General features: G+C 43.8%; 1 protein-coding gene across 1 annotated transcript in view; it reads left to right on the plus strand.

The window, feature by feature from the left end:
- Nucleotides 1–11341, plus strand: part of Calx (sodium/calcium exchanger 3) — a 121029-nt gene extending 109688 nt beyond the window's left edge. Inside the window, exon 9 of the mRNA XM_033336069.2 lies at nt 454–11341. The gene's annotated coding sequence lies outside the window, so the exon portion shown is untranslated. The remainder of the gene's footprint in view (nt 1–453) is intronic.
- Nucleotides 11342–14677: the final 3336 nt, after the last annotated feature.

The raw sequence follows: 14677 nt of genomic DNA on the forward strand, positions 1-14677 counted from the left end.
AACTCTGTCCAACTCTCAGTGCAGCGCGGTAGAACTCTATCAGAGTAGAACGAAATCGTAGCTAATGCCCGATTAGCCGAACTCCTATCGATCGAATCTTCCTATCGAAACGCGAAGTCCTACGATATGAGCGAAAAATAGTGATATAGTAGAAGAAATTGGCAAACTGCTAGCACTGCCACTGCGAATCAGTTCAGGTAGATTTCTAGTCCTGCCGTAGCTCGGAAATTCTATCATTCTTACTATACTTGGCACGGTCTCAGTCTAAGAGCTTAAATATAGCGTCAGAGCCGCGTCGGTCTACTAAACAGCGACGAATGGAATTCGGCTTCGTGCACGCGAGATCAGAAGCAAACGAATTTTACGTTGCAGAAAGGAAAGAGAATGCGAGGAGTTGACGGGTGCCCAAGAGAGGAATTCTTTATCTAACTGATTTATCGTTGCTACTTTCAGGACAAAAGGGAAGTGGAATCGAAAGGGTGCGATTTCGCTGGCGAACGAACTGTCTGAACTGTGCGCCGGAAAATCACTGGTAGCTTTCACCCTCCCACACACGGGATGAACAACAACGAACGTGATCGCGTGGCGTTATCGAATGCGTGCATGTGCGTAGGTACCTGAGAGAATGAGCGTGAGAAAGGGAGAGCGCGAGTATGTGTGAGAAGGAGCGAATAATTGGGAAAGAAACGAAAGCAGTTAATCGCAGGAAAGGGAAGAAGTAGAAGAGAAAAGTGAGTAGAAGAGGAGAAGGGAGGATGTACGAGATGGACAAAGGAGAAGCTTACGTGTGCGAGGAAGTAAAGTGAGTTTGCCTTAAACATAATTTAACGTAATAAGACGTACGAAAGGAACGCGTTCTAGTCTCCGGCCGTGGCTCGTACGTTCACGGCTCTTATCAAATAGAATGCAAGATAACAAAAATCAGAGAAGGATATATTATATACATATATTATATACACAGACACACGTACGTATAAATAGCGTATTTATTTAGTCCTTGATGGAACACAGGTTTCTATGGTATTTTAGTAGCGGATTGTATTGCCATTCCTCTTTCGCCAGAGAACGATGTCGCTAATTTTATATAAACGTATATTATCATACGACGCTCCTTTCGGAACGCTCATCGATCTTTCGCGATCCCGCGGTCGCGATAAGTTTTCCGGGCGGCCGTAGAGTTCCGTTATATCGAAGGAAGTCGTAGATCGGAATCGATTTGCATGAGAAAAGTCCGAATCGCGACCTCACACAGGAATACTACACGTAGATAAATAAGTTGAAGATATATAGCCGCGGCGAGAGCAAGGCAATGTACAGTGGAAGCGCAAATTATTCACCGACTCCCTCGCGAAGGGGTAAGATTCTTCGAATAGGAAGACAAACGTTCGACATTAGAATCCCTCGGACGCTGGCAAGATTCCTTTTAAACGAACATCCTGTTTAATCGCGTTATATCGATCGTACTTATCGATTTAGCCAATACGCTGATGGAGTATTTCGTTTCGACCGTGGTTTTGCCTATTCGCAATAAATCGAGCCGTGACTCTCGAACGGAAAATAAAAGGAGAGATAGAAAGTAATAGAAGCGCGATCTCGATAATAAGCCAGCTCGCCGCAACGATTGCTTAGATCGTTACCACGATGAAACATGTTTGCTATTTATTAAGAATTAAATTAGGTAGTGCGACAAACATAATGAAAGACGCGCGCACGGTGTACGGCGGCCTTCGTTCGAATGTCGAAATTTTCATTGGTGTTCACTGCCTTTGATCGACGGTCGCTTCAACACCTGACGCGTCGAGTAATCTTAAAACAATTGAACGGACATTAGTAGAACGACGTAGAGCACGTACGATGTAAAAGGAAAAGAAAAAAGAAAAAAAAATAGAAGCATACGAAGAAGAAAAGCGAGCACGCGTTAAAAACAGCCGCATCGACACGAGCAATAGTGAGTTTCTGAGACCGTGTGCTCGAGGTTCGACATTGATATCGGATATCCGTCGGATACTCGAAAAATCACAGTGACTTATTAAACGTTCTCAGTGAGAACAATTGTTCGATTAATTTTAGCGAAACATTGACCGGCCGACACGTGGCTGAATCTATTGTAGTTGAACGTGTCCTTAACGGCCACTCGTCTAAAAACCTATAGTTACGTAGAGATTTAACTAACACTGCAAAGGTTGTAACTGACTAAAGTATTTACTGTATTATTTTCACCGTACACCGAGGCAATCGAGGAGAACACGTCCGCGATACGAATCAGTCTCGCGATACGGATTCTCATCGACGTGTCCTTGACTCTCGCCCTTCCGTCGTGGATTAAATATAGCAGATAATTCTGCCGTCTGTTAATCTCCGAGGAACGACAAAAATTATCAAGGTCGTTAAAGTTTGCAGACATAGCTGATGAATGATTCACGCTCAGATCGTCGAACGAGCCTTATCTCCCTAGAATCGCGCGTAATTAACAGGAAAATGATAAAAGAGGCCAGTCGTAAAGAAATAATTGTGATCATGTTCGTTATTTACGAGCGGATTGCGAAAGAGCCTTTAAACGATTTCCAAAACGATGTACAAGGGATAGGCGTGCTTCCCTTTTCGTCCGAGGACACGATGAAATGGCCAATAGGGGCAGTGTACCTGGGAAGAATCTCTCGGTAGACGCAGAACGTAGGAGAACCGGATTTTCACGGGGAGCGAATCAATTCGTGCGAATTGCAAGTCGTTTGCAGGCAGAAAAACGCAAGAGAAAACGCGGCTGCGGCTTGAACGCGCGCGCCAGAGTAAAAAGACGCGGAAGAGTCGTGGAAAGATTCACCGGATGGTCAAGCGGAACTCCGACGACCCGGAATTCCGGCGAGAACACTCCGTCAATCCGCACCGTGCTACCGCGTTTCCTTTTGCGTCGAGTCGAAGATGGAAGCAAACCGAATCTACCGCAGAAACAGAGTCTGGGACTTGGAGGTCGTTAATTCTAAAAATCATGTTATATAATCTTGTACGGTACGCTTGATAGAACGTTCGATTTTGAAATCTTCATCGCGTTTCTTCGATGCTTCTCCTGCGAAGAAAGAATTTCACCGTGAGATCACTCGAAGGTCGTTTGAAGATAGCTTCTGAGTCACTTGGTGGTCGTCGGAGGGCTGCTTCAAATAACTCGACGTCGAAAGGAAATTCAAAGGAAAATACACGCACACTGTTACCGCTGGAACAGCATTTACTCTAGCAGTACAGTTTATACGAAGTGTCGCAGACACATGGTTGGTGCTCGACGAACGAATACCAAACGCACATAAGAAAATCCAAGCTATCATTCTTCTTCGATGTTTCCATTATCCTGGTAGCGAAGGCTACGATGAATTAGTTTCTTTGACGAGGCTCGAGATGTTATCCGAGCCAATTACACTTCCCAACTTATCGCGTGAAGGAGCAAGAAGTAGCTCTTGCGAAGAAATAGCCTTCTCTCGCAAGCTTTCGTTGTGAAACGAGTCTACCAACGTGTATTTGATCTTTAATCGGAGTGCTTGTTTTCAAATTAAGAGGATCTTTTGTACGCTTCGGCTCTAGGTCTAGGAAATCTTTCACGGTTCGTTTCTTAAAAAATTCTTCGTAGAAAATTACCCGGAAATCTGAACTTCGTACGTAGCTACTCGGTGGCAGTTGGGAAACGATCGACGAACGATCTTGACATAGTACGACATTCCGTGCACAGTTGTCGATCGATCGAATGCCACGCGCGTAGATTTGCTTTTGAGCATCTGTAAATCGATTTCGGTGATCCCTGATGGTCCGCGAGAGGGAGAGCAAAAAATAAATCAATCAAAGGAACACGATGTGAAAGTTGGGGTCTCCGTCGAGTTTCTTCCCTTCGATTTGCCTGCAAACGACGCTAGCGGAGTTAAAAAACACGCGATCCCTCGTGAACCTTAGCCAATTACGCGGAGTACTACCTTCCAGTGTACGCCGCATAACCGTTTACACAATCCAGCCGAGGGCCTCGCGTTTTATTTCACTCCATTTCGCTCCGGGAGTGGGTTGGGGTGGGAGGGAAATTGATGTTAGTAGGGCGAAGGAAATTTTTAAAACAGAAGAAGCAAAATCTGCGAAAGCATCGTATAAGCGACCACACACGGTCGCCATGTCAGCCAAAAAGATCACAGATATACATATGTGTGTATAAAGGAGAAAAGAAGTATATAGTGTATGTATACATACGATATAGATATTTTAATAAGAGAACCGTTCAAAGAGATTTAATATATATACATACATATACAGATATACATATATATATATATATACACATATACATGTATAAGTATACACATACAGTAGGACGTATGTAGACGACACTCAATAGCAAAGCGTTGAAGTGATAAACCGTAAATGGGATCCGAAGAGTTACCAGGTTCTCGAGGTTCGACTGCTGGACGAACGATCGTCATCGATACAAGAGAAAATTATCGAAGCCTTTCGATCGCAAGGGAAACGTCGCTGTGAACCAACAAGAAAGAAAGAGAGAGAGAGAGAGAGAGAAAAGAAGAAGAAAACTCGTCGATTTCTGTTCTGAACGAGGTGCTTCGTCGCGATCGTGCGTTTCATCGTCTCGAAACGGTATGCGCGTGAAAATACGTTCTGCTACTAAGTACCTGATTCACCTTTCAATTTGCTTTCGAAGAGCAACTCGGCCGTCTAAACGGCTGCCCGTTGCTCGCTAACATAGCCATTTTACTAACGTGTAACGTTCGATGCTTAACTTTTCGCTCGTATGTACCATTACAAACGGAATCGTTCTATCGTAACTCTAAACCTTCTTCGCTCCCTTCGAGGAACGACGTCTCCTGCGCGTCGCGTCGCGCCGTTTTTCTCGCGATCGGACGCGATTCATCACTGGCGATTGAAATTCACACGAGCCGGAAGCTCGCTTGAAATTCACAGGATACAGAATTTCGTGGTGCAAGTACATGGGAAGATCGATAGGGCGTTTTATAGACGTTGCAGCCAGTTGCACCGAGTCGCACACGGAGAAAATTGAAGCGATTGATCAGACGCAATCAAAAGTGCTACGCGTACCTCGACGATCGACACGTCCAGCAGCGTTATCGGCGAGAATTTATGGAAACGGACGATCTCTCTTCTTCGTGCATTTATTCCAATTACTCTTCATCCAGTCTCTCGTGCAAGATCCTTTCAATCCTGTTAAGCGGACTTGCAACAAAACGAATTCAATGGCCGCGTGTTTATGCCACCAACGGTCCTTTGAATTCGCTCGTTTTATTCGCCGAGCGTCGTTTTTGAAGCGGCACTATCTTCATCCTCGTTTTACATTTCTTCCCTTCTTTTTCCCCCTCTTTCCCTTCTATGAGGAGCATCGTCGCGAAGCGTCCCCAACCTTGCGAACAAACGAGATTTCGTTGCATCACGCGGTTGACGCGTGATCACTGGACCGACCGATCAGTTTCTACCTTTTTTTCACTCGATGGAATATTTTGAAATTCGTGTCGTTGTCGAACGACAGCTCGCGGATAAGTATTTTTCACTCGTTAGAATTAGGACGAACGCTGATTAAAGGGAAACGTTGCCGAGTGCCGTGCTCCTATCGCCTGGCCAAAATTCCAGCGTTTCTTTCACCGAATTGTATCGCGCTGCAACAAATTGGAAACTCGGCCAACTAATTTCTTAATTGAACTCGCGATAAAATAAACGATCCAGGCCATTCCGCTCGAACGGAAACGAATAGCCCGGCAAACAAAATGCAAGCAGACCGCCGGGCAAAACCTCGTAAACCGAAAGTAATGGAAATTATAATGCTCGCTCACGGCACTCGAGGATTTTCCATTTAATCATGCCTACCGATGTTTGCTGTTTAAGTAGATACTTAGAATCGAACGACAGCGAGCGGAAAATGTGCTTTGCTCTTTGATGGACATTCTCTATTTGTTGGAATTTAAGAACGTCGTTTTCGCATGGCCAGCCCCAGCTCCCGTCGACGTCGCGAATCGATAACGAAAACCCTCTGTGGAATTCCATAGAGTCGAGGGAAACTCGCTAAAATTTGCCGCTGATATTGCAAAGGTTTTCAGATACCTTCGAGCGAGTAACATTGATTGCAAATACGTCGCATGGGACGAGAGACATTGCGGGTCGAGCAAAATTGATAGCTCGAATTCGCGTGATTCGATGCTCGTCGGAACCGACGTCTCCTTTGACGCCGATTTCTTTCCCATTTTCCCTCTTTTACTTTGTACCAGGTACTTTGTACTGGTTATACGAAACCGCGTATCTGCGGAGAAAAAGAATACGAAACAAAAGCAGCCTCCTCGAGGCGATCGGCCATCGGTGGCTCGACTTAAACGAATTAGAACAACTAGAAACGCATCGAGCGAACAGTGTTCTCGCGTAGGTTGATTAAATCGAATACTTATGTAATAAAAGATACTTTGTTAGGCGCCGAGCCAACGTGTTTATACGTTTTGTATTTTCTATACGAAGGTGTTGAACGATCGCGACGATTAGTTGGATAGAAATTAGCAGGGTTTTAGTTTAGAAATTGGCATTTCTAGATTACGTACGAAGTATCGATCGGTAGGATTTAGTTATTATCGAAAACAAAGGAACCAAAACCGCTAGATGCAGATTCTTGAGATATATATAAGACTTGAAAAGACTCGCGGAACGAATTTTCGTCGTTTTATCCGAATATATCAAATCGAATTCTTCAGACCAATTTCCATTTCTTCACTTATCACTTTCAGTCGTATCGAAAACGGTCCCGATGATTCCGTTTTTCTCGTCGCTATCAATTCTACGTATCTATGTATATATATATATATATATATATATATATATACGCGTATATTATCCAGAGTTGCGTATCTTTAAGGACAATTTCGTTGTTTCTTTATGACAATCACGTAGAATCATGTGGCTACGTTAGTAGGCTGATTTAACATCGATAGCTGCCACTGATTATCTATTTTCACTTCTAACATCTTCAATTGCTGTGATTTTCAAACGAAAAATTAGCTAAAACGTTGCTAGTCGATTTTATAGTTAGCGTAAACGTGGGTAAACTAAGTTCGATTAAAAATAAAAAAAAAAAATCGCGCGGACCAGTGGTAGCCAGTTGGTTTCTGGTTATGATTCGGTTGTTGTGCAAATTATCACTGAAACAAGGTATCTGCATCGATCAATTAATCCAAAGAATCAAACTTCACGGTTATACGCACAGTCTGGACCAGCATGTAATTGCAAACTCGAACAGAAGAATCGTCTATCGAACGCGATATTGTCTCTATAGTTTCTTCGGTATATGCTAGTTTCGACTTTCGTCCGTTGATTAGTCAACTGCATACGCGAAACGACCAACGTTCTACAGAGAGAACCTTCCATTCGGACCAAACAATTCGAAACCGAACATTCGGCGAGTCGTCGTCTGTGCGCGAAACGTGCAGCAATTTGACGACAGTGCGAGTAAATCGAACGACTATCGTTTATCGTTGCGACGATTCACGCGCAAATCGGAGACTCGCGAAACGAGCCGGCGAACTGGCGTGAGAAATAAAAACGTAACTTTCGTTCGTCGAATCGCTCGTATTTTCTTTTAATCGAAACGTTTCTCCTTGGCGAGATATATCGGTGTATCGGGGCTGGCCATGTCTCTTCTACAAATAAAGCTAAACGTACTAAACTTACTATACCCACTAAACGTATCGAGATTTCTATTCGATTTTACTCCCACGAAAAACTATTATACTTGTACACTTTTATCTCTCATTCTCTAAAGTACTATACACGCTATAGGTTATAACTAAAACAAAAAAAAAAAAAAGAAATGTATTCCTATCTATATATCTACGTATATACACGAGATCTCTGCTCTTTGATCTATCGATCAACGTTTGTCTTTAAATCGACGTCTTTACTCACCGCTTGCACGACTCTCGTAGAGACACCAAAGAAACATAAAACGATGCGTTATTAATCAAATATAAAAGTATATGTAGGACCATTTGGACTCGCGTCGCGCGATAGTATCGTCCTCGATGAACGAATCGAGGATGTCGCGCGTTATCCAACGGCCCGGCGTCCTCGCGCTAAACGAAAAGGAAAGCAAAGAACAAAAAAAAAAAGAATGAGATTCGACGAGCGAAAAAACAACGGCGACCCGATAGAGAGAGGACTCGCTTCTTCGTTCGCGATGCCGATATAAATAAGAAAAGAGTTATAAGAGGGCGGTCGGGCCGTGTTCCTTAGAAACATTTCGAGAACTAAAGTTGTACCGTAAGATATGAAAACTTTGTAAAGTAGATAGCGGAAAAGAGTGGAGGTGGAGAACGAGGGGTGATATTCTCGGAGAGCGGCACTCGCGCTAATGGAGGAAGAAAAGCGTGCGGAACGAAATGGAGAGGTGGATGCACATTGAATCTGAGTTTTCTACCGTATAAGCGTAATACAACACAAAATACTGCTCGCCAGTAGAAATTATAAACCATGTATATATGTATTGTTGCGTTATTGCCTAACAACTTAACGATAGGTGCGTTACTACGATCGGGAGAATTAAACAAATAATAAAAACAAGTAAAACCTTCTTCTTCCTTGGCATCAGGGACATCTGTCCGATGATTAGGACGAGTGTAGAGTATCGATACCTTATAATTAGCCATGTTGTAAATAGAAGATGAAGATTGCTGATTTTATGAGATTTACGAGTGTCATCGATGCGAGATCGAAGGAGATCGTTCGTTCGACAACCGTACGACTATCGTCGCCGGTTGTTTCTTCGACTTTTTAGTTCCTCTCTTCGACCATCGTCGAAATATATTTACGAGCACCGGTTAGTAGAGTATAGAGCACTTGTAAAGCATATGATTTTTAGTTGGAGCGAACGGTTCGTCCGTTTGCTCGCATCGGCGATATTCAAGTTCGTCGTTTCGTTGACCGTTTCCTCGCAGGTCGTTCAGAGGCCTCGAATAATTCTCGCTGTTCGATCGATTGCTAATCGTAAGATCCACGGTGGACGGCACACGTCCCGTTAGCGCGTAAGAATTCCGACTAGAATTTAAGCCCATAGCGAAGATTTAAAAAGAAAAAAAAAAAGTAATAAAATCGAGAAGTTGAATGTAACGTAAAAGAGGAAAAGAAGACAAAAAATATGAAAAAGAAGAAAAAAAGAGTTTACGGTTAAACATAGCGAACACTGCAGAAACGAGGAAACATTCTCCGTGCCCTGAGACATTTCACACGGATTCTCCGCTGTTCTTTCCACTCTATCCATCTTTGTCGCCCTTTTTATCCCGTTTTTTTCTTTCTATCCTCTCGTTCCTCTGATCGAAGGCGATCGATCTGCCACGATGTTGCTTCGAATCGTTGTTGAATCTATACGAACGATTGCTACTCCTGTTCCTTCTTGCCCTTTTATTTATTTCCCTTTCGTATCATTTCGTTTCCTTCGTTCCCTTCCCTCTTCCTAATCCCATCCGCTGTCCTTTTCGTTCCTTCGTTCCATCTAATTCCAAGTAACTGTGCGTTCGCCGCGTTTCGATACGTCACGCAAAGAACTTACGTTATCCGCAACCTTTGCGCCATACAACGAAATGCGATTACGTTTACGTTGCGCTCGTAAAAGCGTTCGCACGATTGTATATCGCTTGAATCGAGAAACTGTTTAACCAACCTAGAGGAGGCAGCCACGCCTGGCGGGAAGGTCGAGACTTATCGCGTAATCGTATTGCCGCCGATACCTCCCCAAGGAGGCTCGAGCAATTAACCCACACGTACAACGAGATAACGCGATGTACGGTAATGAACAAAGCGTCGCGCTCGTCGTTACTACGCCCAACTTATTTTGACCCTTTCGGCCAACGAATTCGCAGAACAAGATATAAACGAAGGTCACGGATGAAAAACACGATAAACGTTTTACGGAAGAGCAATCTCGAGATTAAACACGTCGTTAGCCAATTCCACGTCGCAATTGTTTTCGCCATTAAACACCGGGATTTTATTGAAAAACTTTTATCAAATTGGCTTGTTCGATCGACGAGTCTCATATCGACGAAGGTAGATTTGTATTACATTTCGTATAAAGATACTTGTTTTCGGTTACCAAACGACATAAAAGTCAGAGGATGAAAAAAAAAAAGCAACTTATCGTCTATCTGCCGTGTGGTCTTCGAATCTATTACGAGCGAGTATATTGGAATTTCCAAAGCAACCGACCTACCGTAAAGTCATATCAATTTAATTCTTCGTCCCGATACGTTTGCTTTGAGGATCGCGGCCACTCGTAGCCGCCTCTCTAACGTCGAGCTCGTCTACCCAAATGGGACTAACTCGAGATAAAATCATTGGCGAACAAAGACTCGATAAAGATGCAAAACGGTGTATCTGTGCGCCGAAAAAAAATTCTATGTCTGTAAGAGGGAATCGACTTAAGATAGGTCTGAAAGATAACCGGCAGCCTGGAGGTACCCGGTGTCCCATTATGCGAAAGTATCGATCTTGCCGCTTCGTTCTTCTACTACGAGAAGCGATAAAGCTTTATGTTCCGTCTTCTATGTATAATTCCTATTGTACAGGAGAGCAAGAAAGGGCCGGACCCCGGTTCCTTCACAAATCGTTGTAAGACGTTAAGCCGTTTTATGCTTACGCTCATTATTATTGGCATTATTATATACTGTGGATTCGTCGTTCGTCGCTTGCGGCCATTCAAGTGCTCTACGCGCTTCGATCGAACGAACGTGGTGAACTGTTCGAGGATTCGTTTGTCTGCCCTCCCCCTCCTTGAACGACGCGCAAACGACGAAGGGACGAACAACGTGTTAATTGTTGATGTACGATCTCGTTGAGAACCCCTGAGGAAAAAAAACAGATAAGAAAAAGAAAACTAAAAAGAATCGAGCCAAAGAAGCTCGTTGCGAGAACGAGCAGTTAGAATATGAGCGAGAGGAAGAGTGTGAGAGAGGGAGAGAAAGGAAGAGAGAGAGAGAGAGAGAAAGCGACGGAAGCCGCTTGCCTTCGACGCAACGAAGAAATATTCCTCTGGAAAAATCGAGCAGACTGAAGGGAAGGTTAATCGTTAGGCGAAGAATCCTAAGAAACTCGCGTGAAGTCACACAAACTGAAGATACAAAGCCAAAGAGATATTTTAGAAAGAACTCGTTCTACGTGTACGCGATGAAAGACTCTTTCTTCCTCGTAGTCGATGGTCGATCTCGTTGCTCGACCGCAAGCGGATCACGCGTGCCGAAACAGCATAACGCGATCGACTAAGAAATCAATTAATTGTAACTGAGTCGAAAGTGCAAAATATACAGACATTAAATGTTATTTACATCGGCGCAGCAATTGATTGCGAAAGGTTCAGGCTCGGACCATGTCCCCTTGCAAACGCTCCTGCCCACCAAAGCTTAATTACCTCACGAGATCCTGATAGTCCAGTTGGTCGTTCAACTTTCACGAATAATCCCAGAGCCTCGATAAACCGTGAGAAACTTTCGCAACGAATCGACCGAGCGCGCCAACCCCTGCGCTAACCCACCGACCGACCGATGGATTCGTTGAATCATTAACCGACACCTTGAACTTTAATGAACGTTTACGGACACCGCTAAGTGACCCGTTCCAGGAACGACGTGGCCTAATACTGTTTAATAATTTTCATGCCGGAGTCTGATCGCCGTGAAACTTTAATGGATCGTAATGGTTCGTAAACTTAAGACCTTTCGTCGCCGTTTATCACTCCGTCTTACGACCACCTAACCCTCCCACGTCGTTTACATCGCCATCCGTTTTACTCGTTCGCCATTCGCGAAATTCGGCCAAGTCGACGAAAAGGCGTTATTACTGTCTTAAAACGAACGCCGTTCCGTCAAGAATGTTCCATCGTTTCGGAACAAATGGAGAAGAGAAAATTTTCTGCTCCGTCGTTGAAACGACTTCCGGCTGTCGTGGCGGAGAAAAATGTGAGAAGAAAAGGAAAAAGAGAAAGAGAAGAAACGGGAAAGGGTGGAGGAAAGAGAACGATCGTCCGTGAAAAGGATTAATCGATAATCGCGGCGTGTACATCGCGGCTTACAAATTAGCCGGCTGTTGTGCAAACGCGAAAGTACTAATTGTTTTGCAGAAATGCTTGATTGGCTTGGAAATGGTGCTATTGTGTCTCCGGGAACAATGGGTCTTACTCGCTGCTGAATCCTCGCCGATATAATATGTAGGATGGTTTTAGAGGTGTCGACGCGAGACTGACACGGTTCACCTATTATGGCCGCAAAATGGTCTATGCGATAAATAACAAGGGGACTCGATGGCGTGGCGCGGCGGTAACGAGGCGCGCACCGAGAACTTGCTCGTTTTATCGTTAAGTAGTTTCCTGTGTTGCACGAATACCGCGCCAGATATCGCGATGTTCGATCTCATTTTCGGCCGGAGAATACACCGCTCTCGTTTCTTTCTTTACAAAGAATTCCCTGAAAATTGTGCAACGCGTTTGTGATATGTTTTTGAATTATTCGCGGCTAATACGACTAACGCGTGTTCCACAGCATTCCTTGAACATCGGTTCGACGTTATCTTTGCCGTTACATCGGTGAATTTTACGAGACATGGAAAATCCAGACGAATAAATTCCGCCGAGCGAACCAAAAACCAATCTATTTTCTTGCTCTGCTCTGCGTTTCGATGCATTCGATTCCGGTAAAAAGCCGCGACCCGGTTCTTCCCGATCGAAGGCGAACCGTAAACGTTCGTTCGGCCGAAAAGTCGTGCCGAGTTTTCATCGCGAGCAGCCATCGCCATGAAAATTAATTTTCATCGCTTAACAAGTTCCGCCGATGTGTACGAATACTTGATCGGTTTTCATTACCCATTCGTCGGAATAATGCGTTCGTTAATAGCGTTCACCAATGATAACGAGGATAATTTAGGTAAAGCGCCTGCCTCCGTGACCATTCGATTTCCCGTAATTCACTTCCGTCCTTCGGAACGACGCGTTTCATTTTGAAATTCCTTCGCGAATAGCGTTTTTCCGCCACCGTGTAAATACTCGACCGAGTTCGACGAAAGCAACGGCTACGTCTAAACGTAAATAAACCGCGAGCAATTGCCTTTTTTAATTAGAGGGCGGAGAGATATCGCCTGATGTCAGCCCGAGAAACCAAGAAAACAGATAACAATGTCTCGCGCTTGAAATACTTCGATAGAAGGCGAATTAATCCCTGAAATAAATTTAATAACGCAATTACTCGCGATTAGCTGTGTTCGTCGTGCATTCTCTGTCGCTATGACGAACCACGCGATATTCCGTATCGAAATAATTTAGTTGCTTTGCTCAGGCTGCTCGATCACCGTTACCTGAAAGCCAGAATCCAGGTAATTGGCAAACTTCGTTTCTCCGGTAGAACGTGCTCGAGACGCGAGACACGCGACGAATGTATTACACGTGCATAAAGGAAACTGATTTCGCGAATTATACGCGTTCGCGAACAACGAAATCTTTCGGCAAACTTTTCCATCTCGCTGAGTCGCGGTTAAATATTTTGTCAACATCGTAAGTCTTTCGGAATCCTTCCTCGATTTTTTAACAAATTAAATTAAACCGAAAAACTATGTCCGTTTTAACGGAGTATATCTGTTTGTACAGTCCGAGGTAAGAGAAACATTCGAAGGAAATACGAGCCTCTGAGAAGCCGAATCGATAACAAATTCCCACTTTTCGCGAGTTTTTTGGCTTTTAATTATATAGATGCGTGATTAGTATTATTGAAGAAACGAATTATCCGCTTGGAAAGGTGCATTTCGATTCTCTCAACTATCGTAACGTTCCCACTCGTTTTTCTTTTCTTTATAGACTTAATCGATTTCGAATTATACAGGGTGGTTGGTAACTGGTGGTACAAGCGAAAAGGGGGTGATTCTACGCGAAAAAAGAAGTCGAAAATATAGATTAAAAATTTTTTTTTTTTAATTTTTCCATCGAGACAACGATCTACAGTGAGATCCGTTATAAATACCGCACGCGTACCGAGCAAAAATTCAAAGTCGATTTTCTCGAAAACAAAGCCTCAAACGAAAAATTTTTATTCTATATTTTCGACTTCTTTTTTCGCGTAGAATCACCCCCTTTCCGCTTGTACCACCAGTTACCAACCACCCTGTATATCGAAACGATATTGGAAGTATTGTGTTGGCAACTAAATGATTGCGGATTTTGTCAATACCACCTAATGACAAAATCCGCAATCACTTAGTTGCCAACCCAATAGACTCAACAACCGGAATGACTTTCTTTGGCTGTCGAAATTCCTCGCGTTTCCCATTCCAAAGTCACAGTAATTCGTTCAGCCCATGCAAACATTCGAACGCCAGACGTTCTTCCTGTTCGCGGGAAATATTGGACAAAGTAAGAAATTTCCACGAGTTAAAAAAGTAGTTGCAAGCAGAAGGGACGAACTTACGAATAAAAATTAATCCGTCCTTCGCTGGTTTCATCGAGCAAGAATTTATTCGTCCGCCCGTGGCCGTAGACGTGAAAAGCAAAGAAAAGAATTCGATCGACTACTGGGTTATCTGGCAGTATGCAAATTGCACACAGTTAGTTTTCTCTCTTTCCGACGTCGGGAAACAAACGCTATACACGAACAGTCGTGAGACGGACAGATCTGAATGGGCA

Source organism: Bombus vancouverensis, chromosome 14 (genome assembly GCF_051014615.1).
Source record: "Bombus vancouverensis nearcticus chromosome 14, iyBomVanc1_principal, whole genome shotgun sequence".
Lineage (NCBI taxonomy): Eukaryota > Metazoa > Arthropoda > Insecta > Hymenoptera > Apidae > Bombus > Bombus vancouverensis.